At 35.5% G+C, this 15,554-nt stretch overlaps 1 protein-coding gene across 2 annotated transcripts in view; it reads left to right on the top strand.

Annotated features, from left to right (window-relative positions):
• Positions 1-3: 3 nt before the first annotated feature.
• The window catches only part of LOC146004289 (transcription factor CP2-like protein 1), a 226,762-nt gene continuing 211,211 nt past the window's right edge, over positions 4-15,554 (top strand). For both annotated transcript variants that reach the window (XM_083143005.1, XM_083143006.1), the window contains exon 1: positions 4-142. The gene's annotated coding sequence lies outside the window, so the exon portion shown is untranslated. The remainder of the gene's footprint in view (positions 143-15,554) is intronic.

Raw genomic sequence — 15,554 nt, forward strand, 5'->3', positions numbered from 1 at the left:
TCTTGGGAACGGAACTGTTCTCATGGTCGATGTAAAACATGGTGGTAGTTTTGTGTATGTTACATACTATGATGTCTAAAGAGTGTGTTTAGTCTCATATTTTGGAGAATGCGTGGAGTATGGTAGAAGAGTTGGCATGCAGGTACGTGTTTCTTTGAGTTCTGTAATTTTGTATGTAATTCAAGAGGTGAATGTTCATGTACTGTAATTCGACGCTCATTGAAAATAAAAGCACAAACTTATCTCAGAACTTCCAAGTTTTGTCTGACAATTTTCATCTTCAGTTTTTTGTTTGTTGTCGAGAAGAACAGCGTGTTAGACGCACAACTAAGATATGGTATAAGTTGCATGATCTAATTGCAAAAAACTTTGTGCTTGAATATTCTTGTCTAAGTTATTTCCTTCCTAATTTTCCATCGCAAGCAGTGATCGATGTGATTGAATCTAAAATGTAAGGGGGTGGTGCGTTAATTTGTGTTAAAATATGGCTTAATTTAGAATTCAGGAGTTTGTGCACATTTGTTTTATTTAAATATAAGCAATCACAGTCTGTGACAAACATGTAATCGTGTTATACAGCCAAAACCAGAACCACCCTGTTTAGCAAGTGGTAGCGATTTTACAATACCGGACCCTTCTCCAATTTCGTTGATATTTCGCATACTCGCTAATTTACGGCTCCTAATCACGAATCTGAACTTAAAATTTGGCGCTCACTTGTTGATTTGCAAAGAAAGGGGGGTTCGTGATCGCAACGGACAATGCACGATTGCTCATTATTTACATGTTTCCAATACTGAAAGAACGAAATTACGACCCCAAATTGTAACTATGTTTGCCTAACCGAACCTAACCTTACCGTGAATGGTTTGGGGGCTATGCGTGAATGATGTTTGGGGCTATGCGTGAATGATGTTTGGGGCTATGCATGAATGGTGTGTGCGGCACCGTAAAAAAATGTTCCAATGCTTAAAGAACGGAATGACGACCCCAAATTGGGTAACACTTTACTATACCGGAGACGGATTTCTTCAAATTTACAGGAGAAAGTACTTACGCAAATTATTTTCTGTAGCGTTGTTGATGTTCTGGAATATAGTTTTGATCCATTTTAATGCGAATGAATATGGTTTTCTACGAAAATCTATTTCCGACGCGCTATTGCTGCTGCCGCCATTTGCTTTCTGCACGAGAGCACAATACGCGCTATTGCTGCTGCTACAACATGATGTGTCGAGGATGGGTTGTGGAATTTGTAATTCCGATGTTGTCCGTATATGCTAAATTGAACGAAAGGAGTGCTAATGGAACCTAACCTAACCTAGTAGGCATACCTCGTCCCCGTGATGGTTCGTGGGGCTATCGTATGTAAGAAATAGACATTATTTTCGTTAGAAATCCATTATTTCACCTAAAGAAATGTTCTACAACGCAGAATAGTACGTTATCAATGTAAAAAATTGTGAAATAAATCATTGATATGTGTCTCCGGTATAGTAAAGTAGTACCCCAAATGGTAACTATGTTTGCCAAACCTAACCTAACCTTACCATGAATGGTTTGTGGGGCTATGCGAGAATAGTGTTTGTGGCTATGCATGAATGGTGTGTGGGGCACCCTAAAAAATCAGTTTCGTAGCACTTGAGCGACAAATTATAACTACAAAATCATGATCAAGTGTCCTAAAATATTGAATATGCGAAATATGAACAAATGGCCTGTATTATTAATATGTACCCAAGTAAAACTTAAGAAAGAAATAAACTTTATTTCCTACCCTCAAAGTTCTTCCTAACACCACACAGATTAGTAACTTCCGCTATTCTTGCGTGAAGTGATTCGCAACAAACATGGTTTCCATGATTCTATACGTGCATTGTCGGTTGCGATCACGAACCCCCATTTCTTCGAAATTCTAAACGTGACCGCCAAATATTAATTGCACATTTGTGATTAGGAGCCCAAAATCATTGAGTATGCAAAATATGGACGAAATTGGAGAAGGGTCCGATATTGTAAAATCATACCATCAACTTTAACATGCAGCTTTGCAGAATCTGTTGTGTTCTCAGTAGTAACTAGTAACCTAACCCTTGAAGAATTGTATTTTGACAAGGATGATATACAATTACTTTTCAAAACATCTCATGAGGTAAATCCTCATGGTATCAAATTACAAGAAGTAACAGCTCAAGAAACATTCATAGGTCTGCAAAATGTATCACATTCATGTCACAATGCAACGAATCTCAATTTAATATAGGGTCTCCAGATTATTTTCTTTCCCATATATACACATCTTGTGTGTAGGCTTGACCTGTTATTTGATCCAACAGATTCACTGAAAAAAAAATCCTGCAATTACTAGATTGTTACTGGAAACTTCCAATGCCGGTAGGTCACAGATGTAATTATGTATTGATTTTCACAAGTTGTGCTAGAAGAAAAGGAATGCAAATGTACTGGAAATGATTGTGGAATCAAGTGTGAAGGAAAATTCAAATAGTAAGGCAGTCAAATGTAACAATCCTAACCAACACAGATCATATAAGTAGTAACACTGCCAGCATATAGGAGCATAATTACAATGCTAATGCACCAAAACTTACCTGCCTACTCTTGCAAGTATGTACTGTAGAAGCACAAAGTAAGCATTACATAATTAGAAAACCAGTTCAGTATGTTAATATTGACATGTATACAGTATATTTTTATATAGGTATCATGATGTTATCATAATTACAGTCCTGCCACCCTAGTATCCGGCACGGGTCTGCCTTTATGGTAGTCACCCGCTGTCAATCCTTCCCCTTCCCGCAGTGGCCAACAGGGAAACAGGATTTTTGTCAAAGTAACTGTTCTGTGCTGTGAATCGGGGCCGAGAAGTAGTGCGGCTGCACTGTACACGATCAGAATTTGGACCTACTTTTATAATAAATAAAGTGATATTATCATTGAACTGAGGATATTCGTGACTTAAAAAACTTTGACCTTAGATACACATGCACACACAAATTATTTTACTTACTGCATGATATAATCATGAGACACTTGCATAATTACCAAAATACATCCCAAACAACCTTCACAGCATTGTTAATTGACCAAAAAACAACTAACGAAAAATAATGTGACAGTATCTATGGCTAAACACTGTAAGTGTGTGATTTTCAATCTCTCAGAAGTTCCTAGCATTAAGTGACAACCTTCACAGGAACGTACTTGTTAGTGTCCCTTCAATTTAATCATCACTCACCCTTGTTATCGTAATCAGCTGAAAGTGGCAGAAAAGCAACATGTTATAACAAGAATATAAAGAAAGACTCCCAAGAATCAGCAGTCAGTGGTTATTTGTGGAAGGTTGGTACACAAGAGGGGAGGGGTGATATTTTGAAGCACATTATCAGGTCTAAAATACTTAGTTGGGTATTGGTCATTTTAAAGCAACTATTCTTTATAAGGGAGAGTGGGGGAATAAGAAACTTATTTTTTATTTTCATTATTTGTGAAAGTAAAAATTTGAAAAAAATCACAAGCTAGCCTCATTAATTGTCTATCACTAAAAAAAATCAAGAAAATTGTGCTTTTTTTTAAAGATTATTCCATCATTTGTTTATGCTTGTGTGAAACTTTTCCATCGGAAAGTAGCATTTTCACACTAATATTATTTTTTATAGTAAATACAGATTATACATTCATGATATTTTCTAGGTGATTCTGTGGACATAAGATAGGACTTTCTGGTACTATTTTGTTAATTTTCTGTCACAAAAATAGAGTGTGATTTTTGTCATGTATCTTATTACCCCAAATATGAAAAGCAATTGGGCTAATAAGATACATGATGTCTATTATCCCTTGCTTTGGGCAATAATCAATAACACTTTGATTTCTGATCATGGCAAGCAGAAGTCATCTCATGAAGATCAAGAAGATAGTGAAACAGATACTATTATGCCAGAACGATACTATGCCATTTACTATGGCATCAGCTGGTATGTAGGACGAGTTACTAAAGTTCAAGAAGACAGCTGCATAATATTTGGATACTTTTAATTGGCCTTCTTATCCAAATTTTTTAAAGTCCCCCTTTGGGGGGGGGGGGGCATCTCAATCAGATCAGCCTGAAACAAATTATTTACACCTTTCGTTACCACACTCAGTCGTTTGTAGTTAAGACGAGCTGGTCTGTGTAATTCATTAACTATATCTTGTCTTGACATCGGATATGACGAAAAAGAAAGTGTACATAAAGGCTTTGTCTTGTGTGGCCCTATATCTTGAAACGGAGACGGACCATTTACTTTAAGCCGTTCAGACCTAGTTAGAATCAAAATGCTATATGCAGAGAAGAAAAAGGACATTATAAAGTGACAAATATGATTTACTTTGTTAATTTACCATAAAAACCTATTAGAAATAAACATTTGAAGGTTTTAATTTTTTTTGCTGTGAAAATATAGAGCTGTACGAGGGTCACTATTTATATTTTGAGCCTTGGCAACACTGATTGAAGTTAGGTGCGATTTGACGTTTGCACGGAATTGTCTGGCATTATTAACCATAACCTACTTCAAATGTTTTGTCAGTAGCTTGGTTTGTGTTGTTTATGTAGCCTTGGAGATTGCGTGACAACAATAAAATGGAATTAACTAGTGAACATTTTCGTGCGATGATTTTTTACGATTTTCGACATGGATTATCAAGACAAGAGTGCATCGATCAACTTACTTCCACATTTGGCGATGAAGCCTCATCATTTGCCACTGTGAAACGCTGGTATAACGAATTTAATCGTGGCCGCCATTCGCTCACCGACGAGATTCGCGAAGGTCGTCCAAAATCAGTTGTTGTTCAAGAAAACATTGATGCTGCGCAAAACCTAATACTGCAAGATCGTCATGTGACATACTGTGAGATTGAGGCAACCATAGGCATTAGTTCCTCCAGCATATATAAAATATTACATGATCATTTAGCTGTGAGAAAGGTATGTTCTCGTTGGATCCCACACAATTTGACAAACTCAAAAAGACGCTCGCATCAATTGGTGCAAACAAATGCTCAATAAATACAATCGTGGTGCTTCAAAAGACATATATAAGATTGTAACAGGTGACGAATCATGGATATATGCATATGAGCCGGAACGTAAACAGCAGTCGACTGTATGGGTGTTTCAAGATGAACCCAATCCAACAAAAGTTGTTGGCGCTCGAAGCACATCGAAACAAATGGTCGCCTGTTTTTTTCTGGAAAACTGGTCATGTGGCAACTGTGCCTTTAGAGGAATGTAGAACGGTAAACTCTGAATGGTACACTACAATTTGTTTGCCAGAGGTCTTCGGTCAAATACGGAAAACAAACAAACGCCGTCGGATCATTCTACATCAAGACAATGTCAGCTGTCGCACATCTCGTCTAACAACCGACTTTATGAACAGTCAAAAAAATCGATTTGATGGGTCATCCACCGTACAGTCCTGATTTGGCACCCAATGACTTCTTCTTGTTCCCGAATGTCAAGAATAAATTGCGTGGACAACGATTTTCGTCGGCGGAAGATGCCGTTGATGCGTTCAAAAACCATATTATGGAGGTGTCTCAAGAAGATTGGAAGAACTGCTTTGAAAAATGGTTCGAACAAATGCAAAAGTGTATTGACCATAAAGGAGAATACTTCGAAAAACAATAAAGCAGTTTTCAATGCCAAATTCCTGTTTTTTCATTGTTAGGCTCAAAATATAAATAGTGACCCTCGTATCAAAACTTTTGCCATTACATTTATTTTCTGTCATTTTCATTCCTTTGTAGTAAAAGATATATATAAAAAAATATGCACCAAAATTTTATGGGTAAATAAGATACATATGTTGAGTGTATCTTCTTATCCAGCCAGTTTATTAGATAGAATGCATTAAAATACACAGCTTGTTTCTTATTACCTGGGTAATAAGGTGAAGAAAAAATTGTCAATTATTTTATAATTTTTGTGTGCTTGTTTTATTGCACAATTGAGCCCATGATTTTTTTTTGGGTACATTGGGTTACCAACTATGCAAGAAAAAATTATCAATGCTAGAATTGTTGGCTATGTTAATTTTTCATGTTTCATATTACCCCATGTGTTTCTTATTCCCCCACTCTCCCCCAATAGAAAGTTTGAAAAACTATGGTTTTATTTTGTGCAGATTCATTGGATTGTGGGGTTTCTTAACGTGTTATTATATATGATTTTGAGTAATCACATCACAAAACTTTTCCAGAACTTCATGATGCTGCTTCTTAGCCCCCTCCTCCTTACAACTTTTGAAAATACATAAGAAACTTAAAAAGTTCTTACTAACTGTAACCATAGTGATTTTTTATGAAAATAATTTTCAATGTACTTTCTATTTTCTGGTAAAGATATTTCCGCACTCCAATGAGTGCCAGCATCATATCCTCTCCGGAATTTCCCCATGAATTTCCCATTCCCCTTCAGGGAGGGGGGCAAATGGAAGGAAAGTGAGAAAGAGAACCAACCCCCCATGCCCCCACATGAAGAAAGAAAGGCCAGGAAGAAAAGAGAAAAAGAGGTGCTTGCTTTCTTTGATTCCTGTCTCCCTCCCCTCTCTCTCTCACTCTCACTCTCTCTCTTTGTGCTAACCGGGGAAGATGAACGAGAAAGGGCAAGATGTGTGTGTGTGAGAGAGAGAGAGAGAGAGTAGATCTTTCTTTCCTTTTTCAGGCGAGGGCGTGTGAGGGTGAGAGCTTTCTCTCTTTTCCATTCTCCCTCTCTCTCTTTTGCTGGGGATATAAGAGGGGAGGGGGTGACTCTTTTCTCTCTCCCAGATATCTCCTCTGGGGAAGAGAAGGAAAAAGAGAGGTGGTTGGAGGGGTCCATGTTAATTTTTGTTTTATGTTAAATGTGTTTGACGTTCACTCAATCACACAAGAACACACACATGTTAAAAAATGGGCATAATAAAAAGAGTGTTTTCCTTACACCCTTTTCTGGTGGCTATTTTTCACACTGGATCTGTGTGTTATGCTGAACTATTCATTGAGGCATGCCATGCTGAATGGTTCCCACACTACCCAATTGGCATCTAAGCTTCATTTTGTTTGTATGACTTCTCTTCATTTTTCATTCCTTGCTTGATAACTATGATCTAGTCACCTGGTGATAAACCATATATTTTTTTTGTCTCTAACTTGACTGGTTTCATTTTTATAGCCCCTCAAACTTTGAGTGATTCTTCCATTCCTCCATTCTCAGAGCTTCCAAATGTGAGCTGCACTGTCTTGGAAAAATAATTCTATCTCCCTTATAAATTATGCAATCTTTTTGAAACGTTAACCAAACAATAAGGATTCCAGAAAAAAATATGTCAACATATCACATTTATATTTTAGTACACTAATAAATTAATAGAATATTATTAACTGATTTTCTTGGACCAAAAACATGGTTTTCTAAAATTTGAATTATCATTGAAAGGGAAAGGTGCAACGCTAACACAAGTATTTTTCAAATAAACTTTGATATATGATCTAACCTACCCAGAAATAAAATTGATGGCTTTTTCATTCCTTCTGAAATTTTAAAGAAATGGCTACCGGATTTTTCATTTTTCAAATTAACTCAAAATTTAAGAATGTAGCTTCAAAATATCATTGAAGCAAATTTTTAGAGCATAAAACTTTAAACAATGTTTTCATGTATGTGCGGAAGGCAGGACAAGGGAGGCCATGTCCCCCTTCCCTGCAAAATTAATTTCACCCTAAAAGTATAATTTCACACACAATTTTATTACAGTCACAGTTGTTGTTCGTTTATTGTTAAAAGTATATTCGAGGAAGACTATAACTTCATATCAATGGAGTGTTTCTTTAAGGGGCAACATTATTATGGGGGGAATATGCCTTGTTTACCCCCCCCCACACATATACCCAAAAGATACTGCATGAATGTTTTATTCTTAATGATTATTTTATTATACCAGTATTCGTATATTGTATTTTTCACATTTATTAGGAAAGAGGCACATTTTTTTTTAATACCTGGAATGAAATTAATGAGGAATGTACTTTGTATTATATGTTGTAGACTCGCGTACTTTCGACGTGGCCTTTGGCCACGTCTTGTACGCTCGCAGGCTTGACCTTCGGCCACGTTGTGAATGCAATCACGTTATAGATGGGGTTCCTCAATGATCTTAATGACTTTAAAAATGTCTGCATGTTGTATTGGATGATGGGGAACATGTGTACAAGTTTGAAAAGTTTAGAAAGTAACTTTATGTGTGTATGGGCTCTAATAAATTACAAATATTCATACTATTATTGTCTATTTTCTTAATAATAATAATCTGAGTAAGTAATAACCGTTTCAAGATAAGTAGTTGGATGTTTTGCATAAACGAATTGAAAAGCGACTAAATTGAAAATGCAATATTTACGTATTTTGTTATTTTCACATTTTTTAACGTAATTGGATAATAACTGTTTTCTGTCATTCCCCTCAAATTCCTACCTTGCCTCTGTAATAAATGCTGATGCTCGTATTTTGAAATTCGAAGAGTCTAGCATAATTCCCTTGCAGTAGTTTTCGGGGTGAAAATAAACTTTCTTTAAGTTCCCTAGCAACGTCCGTTTCCATGGACAACAACAGGCACGGCAAGCTCTAAGGAATTGCATGTCATTATACACCATAAACATTTAGTTAAAACAAGCACGATGTAGATAATAATTTCGCATTGAGTTTACCAATATATATACGTAATTGTATATGGGCTGAAACTCTTTATTATGTAGATGTCACCCTTGTTTGAGCCATCTTTTCAAAGCCAGGAGTTGATTCATCTGTGTGTTGTAGATCTGTGAGAAATATAATGTAGCTAGACAATTAAGAATTGAAGGAAACAATGTGTGCAAAAGAAATGCCCGTGGCAACGGTTGCTAAGGACGTGAAAAAAGGGCATTTTCACCCTTAAGGAAGGGCCGATTGAGCGATTTTTGAATTTTCTCGGACTTTTGGGACGATTTCATGGGGGGTCGTAATCGGGCATTTTTCGCCTCCGGGGCTTCCTTCATGGAGAACATTTATGTCAGTGAGTGGTGGGATTGGGGCTATATATATATTGGATTTGCTCTCTGTTGACTGATGCCAACAATACTTACTGTCGGATTAAAAGTCATGGATACTCGATTTTTGACTCTAATTAAAAAATTAACCAGTAGACCTACATAAATACGAATTACATCAAAATTTAGCTTATACAATTCTGCGTTAATCCATGTTAACCTATTTTTTTCCAATATGCCTTCTGTTTTTTATCAGGGTGAGGAATTAAGTGCCTTATTTTAGTTTTGCAAACTAACTTTTTCTTACCAATTTCTACAATCTGAAAATTAAGAATTGTGCTTAAAAACCTTTCTACCTGGACCATATTAAACTTTCAACACGATCGGACCAACTGTTTTTTATTTATAGGATTTATAATTTGCAAAACTAAAAAATTGCACTTTTTTCATTCTCACAGCAAAAAAAAATATAAGGCATACTGGAAAAAAAAAGTGGTTGACATAGATTACCACAGAATTGAAAAAGCCAAATTTTGATGTAAATCATTTTTATGTACCTAGGTCTACTAATTAATTTTTAATTTAAGTCCAAACTCTATATCCATGATTTTTAATCCAACAATAGTTCCCTTTTCCATCCACATTCATTTCTTTGCATACAAATATTACAAAAATCTATCTCGTGACAGTTTATGAATATTATTGGATGAATATTGTTTGTTGCTGTATGCTCAGATGGGATAATAGGAGTAATGTGTAAGGAGGCTCATGTGATGCTTTTAATTGTCTTGTGTTTGTAGTCATATATTTGGTTACATTGCAGTATATTTTAATGTGTTAATATCATTTCTTCAGTGACACCGATTTTTAATCCATTTTAGTTGATAGTTGACTGTGAAGAACTGGCTCACCTACAGAAACACATATACGTATAAGGAGAGAGGGGACTGATTAACAACATTGTGATGGCCCCCTTATATACAATGTCAGTTATAAGTTATAAACCAAATTGTTTCAGATAGTCAATATGTTTTGAGCACATTTCAAAATTTTTTTTTTCATTTTGTGGCCTTTCTCAATACAATTTTTTCCTAAATTGAAGACACTTGCAGATGAAATTCTGGTCCTATACAGTGAAAGTACCATGAGGTAGGTTTTCTTTTAACTTACTCAGCCCAAACTTTGGGATCAAATATCTCCATTATTTGTGATTTCTGCACTTTGAAATAGATTTTTATATTACATCCAAGTCTAAATGTATATTTAAAAAAATCGACTAAATTCTCGAGGGGTACTGTCTGCCAAAGGCCTGGACATACCACTCCTAAACTAGCACTCACACACATACTAATATACATAATTGTAAGGGTATGCTTTCAATCAAATAATCATTAAGATTTTTTTTTAATTGAATTGAATTGAAAAGTCTTCTTATTTACTAAAGAGTAAGGTTCAGCCTTGGGTTGATCTACCACCTTTTTTTGTTTCCCGGGGGGGGGGGGGGTTAAACAAGGCATATTGCTCCCATAATAGTGTCCCCCCCCCTTAAAGAAACACTCCGTTGATATGAAGTTATCGTGTTCCTGCAATATCCTTTTCATAATAAACACAAACAAATGTGACCAATAAAATTATGCATGTGAAATATATACTTTTAGAGTGACATTCATTTTCCAGGGAAGGGAACATGGCCCCCCCTTGCCCCGCCTTCCGGACACACATGAAAACATTATTTAAAATTTTATGCTCTAAGAATTTGATGCTAGATTCTTAAATTTGAGTTAAGTTTTAAAAATGTAAAATGTATTTTTTAAACCTCAGAAATAAGTTGTCATATTTTCAGAAGGAATCAAAAAGCCATCAATTTTATTTCTGTGTATGTTAGTTAGATCATATATCTAAGTTCATTTGAAAAATACTTGTGTTGGCGTTGCACCTTTCCCTTTCAATTAGGGTGACCAGACACATATATTTAAAAGAGGTCAGAGCATGGCGAAAAAGGAGGACATAGTCATAAAGGAGAGGACATCGCAAAAACTGGCTATACATTTGCCATTACTCATAATTTAATCAATATACCAAAATCTTACCAACATTTTGATCACAGTTACTATTCAGAAGAATTCTTTCAATAACTTCTTCTTACCTTTAAGCAAAGAAAGGCATCTCCTAATCTGTTATTTAACAAATGACAAAGAAAATCTATAATTTGAAGCACAGAATTTTACTCCTTTTCTAATTCTTGGATATTGGACTGAAGTATCCCCACAAGTGAATGCAAATGTAACAAGTAAGATTAGTTTAACTAATTTTGAGAAGCCAAATTAAAATTTTAGGTAGTTTAGATTGAGTAGAGAAATATGATTTTAATGCCACAAACATTTCTAGCACTCTTTCAACAGCAGGGGAAAGTGGCAGCCACCTTATACTTGACCCCATATTAGTTTCTTCCATCCTTTAAAGCTGGATATTTTCTTGCAAGATCATTGAGTTTACACTTTCGTTTCATTATTTCATGAAAGTAAATATTACTTAATAATCAATCACTATGCATTTCTGTATCGTGTATGTATACCTTGAAAAGGAACTGGCCGACCTCCGTGATGGAGAGGTTAGCAAACCGTGCCACAACGCCAGAGTCCTCTGTTTCGAATCCCAACCCAGGCATGGGATGTGAGTGTCCGTCATCAAAATAATCATATCATTGTTCATACCCATCATCGTGATTAGCCAAAAGTGGCAGAAAAGCAAAAAGTAAAATAACCAAATCAATCAACCGAAAAGGATGTGCACAGACTACATGCGTTCCAGCATTCTCAGTGCTTAATACTAATGACTGGGGTTTGGAAATTTGCCTATGTGTCTTTTTCCTTTCTAGTAATGGTAGTGATTGCTGCCACACCAGTTTTAAGCAATTCAATTGGCTGACGTGTCAGACTGACTGGTGTGACTTCATTAGTGATGCTACGTTAGTTTAGGCTGGGTTGCTTTCCTGTTTAAATTTCATTTCATGGAGTTTGTATTTTCAAAAAAAACATTTTTATAGTGCCTATAAATTCCTATTTTGATGGTTAGTGCCTTTCTTGCTTAATCGTGACAAAAAATTGATATTCTGCAATTTTTGCATACTTCGGTTTTTTTTAAGTCCCTTTGGTTTTCCCTATATTGAAAGATGTAAGGCTTTGTTGATGTTGTACTGACTTAAATCTGGAATTCGCCAGATTTGATGGTCTGAATTGGAACATTGTTTTAAATATTTTTTTTTGTTACAATGGTGCAAATTTTTAAGTATTTTTTTGTTACAATGGTGCAAATTGTTTTTTCATCATTTGTTCAAATTTGCACAATCGTTAGCACAAGCTCTTTTTGTAAGAATTACTTTAACTGAAGATTCCCCACAAATGTGAATTTCAATCAAAAGAGTACTATAGTATGTTAATCGTTAGTGCACTTTTATGCATAAACTGAAGTGCTAATACAGTATAACTGTGCATTGTAAGAAGAAAATTTAAATATTTTAATGTTTTTTTTTTTTAAATTTTAGGTTGCCTTTTTTAGTGCCTATTTTCATCATTTTAGTGCTTATTTGAGAGGTTTTTAGTGCCTTAAATACGTCCTCTACTAATGACTGTCAGGAAAGTGATCGTGTTGAGCTCCCAGATGGTAGATGCACATTGCTCTATACTTAACATGCCCTAAGTGAAGCATTCTGTATGCAGCACATTTGCTATGATCAATGCTATTCTCTTTCCAAAAATGGAGGACATGTCCTGATAAAAGAGGATGTTTTGTCACCCTACTTTTAACGATAATTCAAATTTTAGTAAACCTTGTTTTGGGTCCAAAAATATTAGTTAATAATATTTTATTAATTTATTAGTGTACTAAAATATAAATGTGATATGTTGACATATTTTTTTCTGGAATCCTTAGTGTTTGGTTAACATTGTTGTGAAGTTTCAAAGAGATTGAATAATTTATAAGGGAGATAGAATTATTTTTCCAAGACAGTGCAGCTCACACTTGGAAGCTCTGGGAATGAAGTTTGAGGGGCTATAAAAATGAAACCAGTCAAGTTAGGGACAAGGAAGAAAATTATATGGTTTATCATGACTAGGGAACGGAACTTTATGTGCTAAAAAACTCAGAAATATTTATTTTTTATGTGTCATAAATGTTGAAAATATGTGATAAAAACAGGAAAATATGTGACAAAAATAAAAACATTTCGTAACAAAAACAAACTATAACATGCATTTTAAACACCTGAAATTAGTTTCTAAATGATTACCTCTTAGCGAGCTATTTTTTGGAAGAGTTGCAGTGGATCACCATAGTTTTTTTTTTTTTCAAATTCTCCATTGTAAATCTGTGACGATTATCTCTAAAAAGCATCTTATATTGTGAGAAAGATCGCTCCACGTCACAAGAAACAACTCTTGCATATTTGAAGCACGAAATGTCACTAACGCTGAAGTTTTCCAAAGCTTCATCTTCCTCTACTTCATCTCCTTCCAAAACACATGCAATTTGGCACAATGTTTGAAAACCTTGGTTTTTCCCCAAAAATTCTGTACATTTAGACATTTAGATCCAGTGACTTCTTTCAGTTTCGTTTCTACTGTACGGACTTCACGAATGGAAGCTGCCAAAGTTTTCGCGGACGATTCAAGCTTTCATATGGAATTAGAGAGAATGGACAGGTTTGTTGAGATGTATGCCAATTCGACTTTTAAGGAGGGCTCCATCAACAGTTCTTGCAGAATTCTTCTTTGTCGAGATCATTTACAACAGATACAATTTTTTTCAAAGTTCTGGGCGTAACATCTGCATCGCATAACTACAGGTGTAGGGGGAAGGGGAACCTCAGGACATTTTTGTTTAAAAATGTCTATTCTTCTAGGCAACTTGATAAAAACTTTCTTCCCATTTGAAACCAATTTATCGACATTGGGATAAAGAGCTCTTATCTTTTCACATATTCTATGCAACGTGTGCACCATTTTGGGGTAGCTAGCGGCAAGACCACTGCATGTAAGCTGCAGCATCTGTCAAGAGAAGAACATTGTCAAATTTTATGCCTTCTGGCCAAAATAGCTGCATTGCTTCATTAAAAAGCCTTGCTATCGTTACATGTAGCCAGCCCCAGCTACTTACAGCTATTTTCTCCCAATAGTATCGTAGGCAAGGTGCCAGAAGTCTGCCAGCGAGGGTGTTCAAAGACAAAACAAACCTAGCACTCTCGATATGAAAGAGGTGCGGAGAATAAACATTTTTCCTTCGAGGATTTCGAGGTAGATGAAGTCAATGAGCGATTTTATGTATTTAAAATGAAAATTCGCAAAATATGTATTTACATACGGAAAACTGGAAAATATGTGTTTTTATGTAAAATAAAATTTGCTGTGTTGACATATAAGGCTATGATCAGAATTTTGGCAAAAATGAGGGTCTCTTATCTTATCGCAGAAAAATCATTGATTTACCTAAAGTTCCTTTCCCTAATCATGACTATGGAAGGATTAAATGTGCCAAGTTTCATCAAAATCTGAGATCAAGGGTACGTATCATGGTCTGGCTGAACTGACATGGAATGAATGACCCTTATACCCTTGAGTGTGATCCATTTCCAAAATATGTCCCCTGTAATCTGTCACCAGTCTTCCAGCATCAATCTTGCCCTGGTGACTTGTTTTCATGGTCCTGCCTGTTTACTGATATATTCCATGGTACATGGGGGATCTGGTCCCCCCTGTGTTTCCAGTTTATCTTCGTTTTTCTCTTGCATCCATATGTACACTGTTCTCATTGTATTGTATCAATTATAATCCCTCTTTGGTTTTATATCAACTGACAACACTAATAAAGTTATATATTATGATGAATTTGGAATGGTACAAGTAGGGAGTGTGTGGGATTTCAAATAGTCTGTGCTGGAATCAGGAAAAAGAATTTCCATTCCCGATCCTAACTTCAAGAGATGATTTCCCAACTTTATGGAATTCCAAATAATTATTTTTAAAACTGGTTAATTTAACGAACCAAGGTTTTCTGCACCTTGTGTATTGTAAACTTCTAGGAAATGGCAGTTTGTTCGAGAAATGCAAAAACAATCGCTTGAGGGAGATACAATGTGTAGAATTCAATATTTTCAGAGTGTTGGGAAATTTTGAACATTTCCTGTCCCAAGAATTCTCCAATCTGGTGAACTTTTCCCATACTACCCCAAAAGAACCGAGTCCTGCACACTCCTAGGTGTAAGGTATGCTGATTAGTAAACAAATAAAATGGCACAAATAATAGGGTAACTTTGAAAGATGATTGTTTTACTTGCAAGAAGTTGTCTAAATGCATGTTACACCAATGGAAAATTTGATGCAAGACTCAAGTCAAGACTAAGACAAATTTATGTAAAGTGGACTGTAGGGTTAGATAATTTGAACAGTGAATAAACATATAAACATTCATCACAAGGAAATAGGAAG

This window comes from Lepisma saccharinum, chromosome 21 (assembly GCF_977018435.1).
Source record: "Lepisma saccharinum chromosome 21, izLepSacc3.1, whole genome shotgun sequence".
In the NCBI taxonomy this organism is placed as follows: Eukaryota; Metazoa; Arthropoda; class Insecta; order Zygentoma; family Lepismatidae; genus Lepisma; species Lepisma saccharinum.